This window comes from Magnolia sinica, chromosome 16 (assembly GCF_029962835.1).
Source record: "Magnolia sinica isolate HGM2019 chromosome 16, MsV1, whole genome shotgun sequence".
NCBI lineage: Eukaryota > Viridiplantae > Streptophyta > Magnoliopsida > Magnoliales > Magnoliaceae > Magnolia > Magnolia sinica.
Window position 1 is genome coordinate 53,997,890 of NC_080588.1, and position 9,029 is coordinate 54,006,918.

The window sequence follows — 9,029 nt, forward strand, 5'->3', positions numbered from 1 at the left end:
ATGTGGAAAAGGATATTGGTTCTTAAAGTTGTTACTGTCTGCGTAACATGTTGGCAGTAGTGCACATGCTTGTTTCGATGTGTTTGCTACCAATGCATGGCTAAGAATGACTTTAGTGTTAGGTTTATCTTTATTTAAATTTGTTGTTGTTCCTCTTCTTCTAATGTATTTATTTATTTATATATTTATGTCATTTACAACAGGTTACAGAAGCATCAGCCTATCCAAGCTGTGCATATTCATCAACGGACTCGGATTGGGGTTGGAATTGGAATTACATTACTGTCAACCATAATTCAAAAGCTTGTAAGCTCAGCTTGACTTCATGATTTAATATTTAAGTTAGATAATTGGAAAATGTTTGAGGTAACATGTCTAGATCCTGGTTGAAGGCATTACTCTCCCCACTAGTGGTGGGGGTTTTGAAGCGGCCTAACTTTTACTAATGGACACCTTGACCACGTGAATGATTCTACCCAATTCATTGGCTGAGTTTAGTTGAAATGGTTAATCTATTCTATTTTTACAAATTTAGTTGGTATTGTTATACCTATATTAGTTAGTATTTTGAATAGTTGAATGTTTATTTTTTCTATGGCTATTGCAGATTTTACTTGTTAAGAAATGAGAAGATCAGTGTATGCTCTCGAGTATTGTCTTTCTTTTTTATGTCATCTCGTCGTCATCTTTCTCTATAATTTAGTTCTTCAGTTTCGGGGAATAAATTTTTCATATGACTACATTGTTTATATGATGAAATTGATTTTAAGGCATGTGCAGTAAGCTTTCGGATAAAAGCGAAGCTAAGAATAGGGTGTTAGTTGATGGCAAATTGATAACCAATAGAGGCACATCCATGGAGTTTTCACTTGCTATGGTTGAGAAGTTATTTAGTTGTGAGAAGGCATTGGATCTTACTGTTAATGAGAACTTTAAATAGACATATAACTATTATGTTGGCATTGTACTTTTATGAATGGATTAAAATAAATGATTGTATTTGATTGAATTAATGATTGTGTTTGATTGAATAAATAAATGATTGTGTTTGATTGAATGAATGAATGATTTAGCCATGAAGTATTTATCTATATTAGCTTATATGAGTTGATCTATCAGGGCATGTACTATAATGGTAAGAGATGCCATTATTATATTTTATTTAATTTTTTTAAAAAAAATAGGCATTAGCTACGGCTATTAACCGTAGCCCTTTATTTGGAAACCGTAGTTGTTGATAATTTCCGCCTATTGCTACGGTTCTCGCTCTACTTTTAGCTACAGATAGAATCCGTGGCTATATAATTTAGAGCTACGGAAAGTATTGTTATGGATTTAATCCGTACCTATTGTTTCTATAGCTACGGATCTAATCAATAGCCATAGCTTTACGACCAATGGCTACAGTCATGCTACGGACTTTAACCATAGCCATATTCCTTTAGCTACGGCTTTTATCCATAGCCTTTGCCTAGTTTTCTAGTACTGTTTAGGATTGGGGATAGGTTGAGCTAGAAGCATCCCTTTCTCCATAACCGTAACCTGTGAGTCTATCTTTCGTATAGCCTTTGTGAGTTCTTATAAGGCTTGAAGAGTACTTTGGTGGATGAGCTCTTGAGGATTTTGAACCAATTCCTCTCAAGGTTTCTCTTAATTTAAGAATTGATTAGGGATTCCTTGATGTGTAACAGATTGTCCATTCCTCCAACTGAAATTCGGATGATTTCCAGATGGAGTTGTATGTGTTCGAATTGAGTCCCTTGAAAGGCCTTCGTTAGTTGTTTATGGCATTTGATTGCTTATTCAATATTTCTTGAAACGCAGGTATTATTGGGCAATTTTCAGTTGTATGAATGTTGCAAGCACAAATACCACTGACAACTTCTTTATCCTTATCCTTCCTAAGTTCCATGGCCTCGAGTTTCCTTGTGAAACTGGCCACTTTAGCGTTGATATCATCTTCCTCTTTCAAAGGATATATTCCACCTCTCCTTTGATTGAGTAAGCTTAAACGTGATGCTCGTTCTTGGGGAGATGTCCCATGATTGTGCGGTTTCAGCAAGTTTATTAAAGTAATCCCACACTTCATCAACATCTTTGTTCAGGAATTCCCCATTGCACATTGTATCAATAAATTGGCGCATGGAGGATGTCAATCCTTCATGGAAGAAATTTGTTATGCACCACATTTCAAAACCGTGTTGTGGGCATGAACTGACAAGATCCTTGAACCGCTCCCAACATTGGAAGAATATTTCATCTTCCCTTTGGGCAAAGTTCATGATCGACTTTCTGATGGTGTTCGTTTTATGATATGGGAAGAATTTCTTTATAAACTCCCTTGTAATGTCATTCCATTGGCCAATAGATCATGGACGTAGTGAATGTAACCACGTCTTAGCCTTTTCTTTCAAGGAGAAAGGGAAGAGTTTTAGCCAAATTGTGTCCTCAGACACATTAGGAAAGTATAAAGTGGGTATGATCTCATCAAACTCTTTCAAGTGCAACTATGGATTTTCATATTCAAGCTCAAGGAACTTTAAAAGGAGTTGGATCACTCCTAGCTTGATGTCTATGTTTCCCGTATTTTCTGGAAAAACCAAATAGGAATGGGTGCTCACCCCCTCTGGTTGTAAATAGTCTAATAAAGTACGAGGCGAGGGTGCTTAATGCACCTCGCTCGCATCCTGGATTTCTTCCACCCTAGGTTGGGGTAGATTTGGAGGTTAATTGGCTAGTTAATTTGCAACCATAACTTTGGTCAACTCTGTGGATCTCGAGTGGTGTCTAATCCTGTGATGGATAGACAACCCCTCAACTAATCCTCCTTCACTTAAGAGAGGTCGAGTGTTGTCACGGACCCACTTAGGCATGAAACAAGTTTCTATGTTAGGATCCTACAAAAGAAAAAGGAAAGTGAATTAGTTTCTAAACCTAGAATTAGAAGGTAAATTAGTTTCTAAAAATAATTCAGAAAAATCCTAACCTAAAAATAGAAAGTAAACAAATCCTAATTTTAACCTAATTCCAAAACTAGTCAATCTTATAAAAACACAACCATTAATCCCCGGCAACGGTGCCAAAAACTTGTTCACAACCCCAAGTGTAGGGTCGCGATGTAGTAATAACTCGTGAGAACGAGGTCAAATCCACATGGACTAAACTTGTATGTATTCTGAAAAGAATTCTACATTCTCATTTCTTCCCAGTTCTAAGGGATTTCTGCATACGTTAACATCCAAAGGTCTAACCTAAAACTCCAAAGGGGCCCATATTCAATTTCTAAGTTCTACAGTCATCTAACCAGTTTTCTAGGGGACCTAAAATTTTGAGTTCCTATATTCTCAATTTCTCCTATCTATAAGGGACATTCACATGAGTTTAAATGGTTATTCTAATCGTTTCTAAGGAACTTTTACATAAGTTTAAAGTCCAATGGTCTAACTTAAAATTCTTAAGGGAATTTAGAGTTTGAAATTTCTTTGTTTCAAATTTTCTCTTATTCTAAGGGAATTCCGCATATATTCAGATGACTAATCTAATAATTCTTAAGGAAACCTAAGTTTGAGTTTCTACATTCATAATCATTCTTCTAAGCTTAAGGGAAAAATCGTCTAAGTTCAAATTTCTAGTTTCAAGCATCCTATCATGAGACATTTAAGGCTTGTATAAGATCATTTCCCAAGGCCTAGCTTGTCTAAACTATGCTCTGATACCAACTGTAACGCCCCAACTTTTCAGGACCCGAGTACATGACCTGTTTCCCAAAAACCCCAGTGTTAACCTTAAAGGATGGTCAAATTCAAGTATACATTTTTTTTTCATTCAGAGTAAGCAGATGAGCGTAGTATGGATAAATTAAACATAAAGGAAAGTTTGCATTATCATTTAAATATACAAGAGTTGCCCATAATGACTTATACAAACCAATGTCTCAACATTAAAAATTACAAGATTACATACATGAGAAATTTAAAAGCATATAAGACATGTAAACAAAAGCCGCAAGATCGCGCAGCTTCCTTGACAGGTACAGCCATGCACCCTGGACCACCATAACGTCTCCTCATCAGTCTAAACCTGCATACCACTTAAGCCACCTGTGTTACCTATACGGTTGTATATTTGATGGATGAGTGGCCAACTCAATGTGAATTCCCCTCAAGATTTCACTCTGCCACATTAGATAAGCATAGTTATAAAAACATACAACACATACAAAATAATAAATGATGTAGTCTTTATTAGATGCATGGAAGCATGACTGCATATCGACCTGGGGATACTCATCCAGTCGGTAAAAAGTCACCCAGGGAGAACTAGTCACCTGGAAAAGACTATACAATGAGGTCACCCAAGGAGGACTAGCCGCTTAGAAAAGACCATACAACAAGGACGGCCAAGGTGGACTAGTTTCTTAGAAAAATACTCAAAGATATGCCCGAGGAGAACTAGGCACCCGGAAAAATATACAGACCGCCCACGATAGATTAACCACCTGGAAAAGGCCATGTAAACCGACCGCGGTAGATTAACTACCTGGAAAAGGCCATGTAGACCGCCCATGGTAAATTAACTACTTAGAAAAGGCCATGTAGACCACCCACGGTAAATTAACTACCTGGAAAAAGCCATGTGCTATGAAAATGCATGATTAGCCCAACCATTATTATTCTATTTACAACCAGCCAATTTAACAAAGCTCAAAGGTCACTAAGGGGAGTTCATCACCCAGCGTAAGCCGACAGATTGGGTATAGGTCCTATACCACCATCTCCAGCTCATGAGACTACCACCTTAGGATGTTTAATGGAAACCCGTCGACTAGTGGCTAATCAAATTCAATATATGGGGCTTACGATTGTATGATTACATGATATAAAACATTGAACCCATATAGGGCAAATACCAAAACGAAGCTACATAGGGCGATATTGAAACAAGCCACCTAGGGCAGATATCAAAATAAGCCATATAGGGTAAGTATCAAAACCATACAATAAAGACCATCCTTAAAAATCACTTGGACACAACCCTTAGATAGTAGCCCCACATCAATATTCAAATCACCCCACCATTCAAAACTACTAAGTCGAAGGTTCATTACAACCAAAATCAATCGAGTTACATCCTAAGTATGGGTGCACATTTATAAGTGGGGGTTTCACTCTAATGTACCAGTTAAAATCCCAGAAGCAATCCACAAGTAATCCAATAGCATGAATTAAATATATAGGATAAACATTGAGCATGTGATGTAGCAATTCAATTTCAACAATTAACACATGTGGTTATGGAATGGAGATATCATTTATAAATTAAAATAAAACTATAATTTAAGCTAATGGGAAAATGGAAAGCTCAAGGGGAAGAAATCATCACCTTATACTTTGAATCGCCTACTAGTATTGCTAGAGAGTGTGTGTTTCCTTAGAATCAAACCCTATCATGATTTTTAAAGTTATACAGTTAGGTCCAACCTTACACATTATTTAGGGTTAGGGTTTTAACCTAGGGTTTGGATTATTTAAGTTTTAAGGTTTTTGCCATAGGGTTTAGTTCTAGGAGTTGAATTAGGATATATGTGTAACTTAAACAAAACGTAATAATATGGTTAATTACAAATTAATGTTAATGATATAACCAATATTTGTGACCATGGTAATACTAAGTATTACAATGTAATAGTGTAATTTATTATATATATATATATATATATATATATATATATATATATATATCTTCAGGTGATGGATACTACACTAATATCATTAACAGTAATTTGTTCATAATAACTAACATTAGCGCAATAGTGTATTGATGTACAACTAGGTTTTCATCCTATAGTTTAGTTCCAGACTTTGATTCTAGGATTTGAATTGTGGTTGGTGTACGATAAACTACGATGCTAATTTAATAATTAGAAAATAATCATTAACCTTAATGTTATAATTAATATTAATTAACATAGTAATAATAGTCATTATGATAAAAATAAATACTAAGATCTTCTATTAAGGACATTATTTAAGAGAGTTAAATAAACTGCTACTATTTAATAATTATGATTTATATTATCTTTAGTATAAATAATCTACTAATGTTTATCCATATTAGAAATCCCTATAACAAGAGTGGTAACAATTATTAACATATCAAAACAAGTTTAGCTTGGGAAGAGAACGTTGACTCACCCACATCGACTTGGCTCGATTCACACAAGTTTGATTTTTGCTCCCGACTCGAGTAACTTGACTCGGTGAGTTTCAGCCGAGTTGACTTAGTAGTGTGTACCAACTCCTACTCCTTTCCTCTTCCTCATGAGGAATAGGGTCTGAACCCGAATCAGCTTGGCTAGGTCAGCAACTAACCGAGTAAACTTAGTTGGCTAAGGAACGGCCCATCCAACTAGCCACTTCCTTCCCTTTCTCTATTTGCTTTCCTTCTTCTTCTTATTATTCTTCTATATTTCTTCTTTCTCCCTTGCAACGTCCAATAGGTGCTGAAGTCGACATAAGACCAGTCTCAACCCGACCGAGTTGACTCAGTGGGTTACTAACTCGACAACGAACCCGGTAGCGTCATAACAACACCCACCCACTCCCTCTTCTCTTCCTTTCCTTCTAACATGTCCAGCAAGGTTGCTGGCTGAGTAAAGTCCCAAAATGGTTGGGGATTCGGGTCAATCCCCAACCTAGTGAGTTGACTCAATCAGAACCGAGTCGACTCCGTCTCCTCCCTCTCTCTCCTCTGTTTCTTCTTTTTCCCCCTATTTTTCTTTTCTTCTCTCTTTCTCTTCCTCCATTTCTTTCCTTCTTCTCTTCCTATCTCTTTCTTTTCTCTCACTCTCTCTCTGTCCATGTACTGGGGGTCCAGCAGCACCTCCAGGCGATCAGCCTCAAGCTCGACAGTGAGTCGAGCTAAGTGGTGCAACGGCCGCACCTTGAACCGACTCTCTCTCTACCTTCTTCCCTCCTCTTTCCTTTCCACATCGGCCATCAAGGCCTGCAATCCAACCCAGACCAAAAACAACTCAATTTAACGTGGTGTGGCAGCAAGAGGACAATGAGGAAAGGGATTGGCTCTAATGGCAGATTTGGATGTGGGCCTCATTCCCCTAATGATCACTGTGGGATGTTCATGTAGGCCATACGGAGCTTGCGAGTGTAAGGAACCCAAGCTTCATAACGTTTCTCATGGTGGTTTTAAGATTAGAAGCTCTCAGCTTGATTTTGGAAAAACCAGGAAGAATGGATGCTGCTTTGGTTTTCCTCCCGGAACTAGGGTTTTCATATGCATAAAAGCCTATGGATGGATGGCTGGGATTTACTGTCTTTACATCCACCATTCAAACATCCCTGACAAAACCCAAAACTGGCTGTCGGTTTCTCTTTACCGCGAATGGGAGAACCTTAAGGTGGTTTGGAGTGGACGGTTAGGATCTGCCTAAATGGAAGGCCACTACAAGAAATATGGTTTTTATCGCCGAAACATTTACCGACGAAATTTTTTCGTTAGTAAAAAGGACTTTTACTGACGAAATTTATTTTCGTCGGGAAAAGTTTACTTTTACCGACGAAATATAATTTCGTAGGTGAAAGTCATCTTTACCGACAAAAATTTTCATCGGTAAAGGGTGTTTTGAATTTCTTAAACGAAAAGTTTACTTTTACCAACGAAATATAATTTCATAGGTAAAATCCATCTTTATCGATGAAAATTTTCGTAGGTAAAGGGTATTTTGAATTTTTGAAAAGCCAAAAAAATTGAAAAGTTTACTTTTACCTACGAAATATAATTTCATAGGTAAAAGCCATCTTTACCGATGAAAATTTTCGTAGGTAAAGGGTGTTTTGAATTATTGAAAAGCCAAAAAATTGAAAAGTTTACTTTTACTTATGAAATATAATTTCGTAGGTAAAAGCCATCTTTACCGACAAAGATTTTTGTATGTAAAAGGTGTTTTGAATTTTTTGAAAAACCAAAAAATCAAAAAGTTTACTTTTAAAATTCGTGGGTAAAAGCCATCTTTACCGACGAAAAGTTTCGTAGGTAAAGGGTGTTTTGAATTTTTGAAAAAATAAAAAATTGAAAAGTTTACTTTTACCTACGAAATATAATTTCGTAGGTAAAAGCCATATTTACCGACGAAAATTTTCGTAGGTAAAGGGTGTTTTGAATTTTTGAAAAACAAACAACCGAAAAGTTTACTTTTACCTACGAAATATAATTCTGTAGCTAAAAGCCATCTTTACTGACGAAAACATTCATCAGGAATAATGATTTAAATTTTAACTTCGCCAGTTTTCCCACTACCTTGGAAGTTTTGTGGTAAGAGTTTTACCAACGAATTCTTTCATAGGTAAAAATAGTTCACAATACTTTTACCTACAAAACTATTCATAGGTAAAAAAACGTGGATGGGACTTTTACTTACAAAAATTTTCATAGGTAAAAAACGTGGATGAGACTTTTACCTACGAAATGTTTCATAGGTAAAAAAAAACGTGGATTAGACTTTTACCTACGAAATATTTCATAGGTAAAAGTCTTTTTTCTTTTCAATATTCTAGCACAAAATTCCTGATATACACCTATTACAATATATTTCATCATGATATACACCTGTTATATAATATATTTCATCATGATATACACCTGTTATATAATATATTTCATCATATTCACATTCACATCCATCTAAACCCAAACTAATGAAAAGAGAGAGAGCATATGAGAGGTGATCCTTATCTCCTTTGATGGATTCAAGTTGCATGTGCCCTACCCAACTTCCTATAAGAAGAAGTTATATGGGTCTTGGAATAATGTTGGTGACAAATCCACCTTATCTATTAATATTATCATATTATGTTAGGACATGACTCTAAAAATGAGATAAATCCAAATCTCAAATAATCTATGCTATAAAAGATAGTGGAGATGGAAATAGATGCATTGTGATGCTTGAGTTCAAGTATGCTTGCCAACAAAGTAAGATTTTCTTGTTTGTTGCCATGTGATTGGGCTAC

General features: G+C 36.1%; 1 non-coding gene across 1 annotated transcript; it reads left to right on the top strand.

The window, feature by feature from the left end:
- Window positions 1-2,193: 2,193 nt before the first annotated feature.
- LOC131230082 (small nucleolar RNA R71) lies at window positions 2,194-2,300 on the top strand. Its single transcript, XR_009163808.1, has one exon. It is a non-coding gene; the product is annotated as a small nucleolar RNA R71 (small nucleolar RNA).
- The last annotated feature ends 6,729 nt before the right edge of the window (window positions 2,301-9,029 follow it).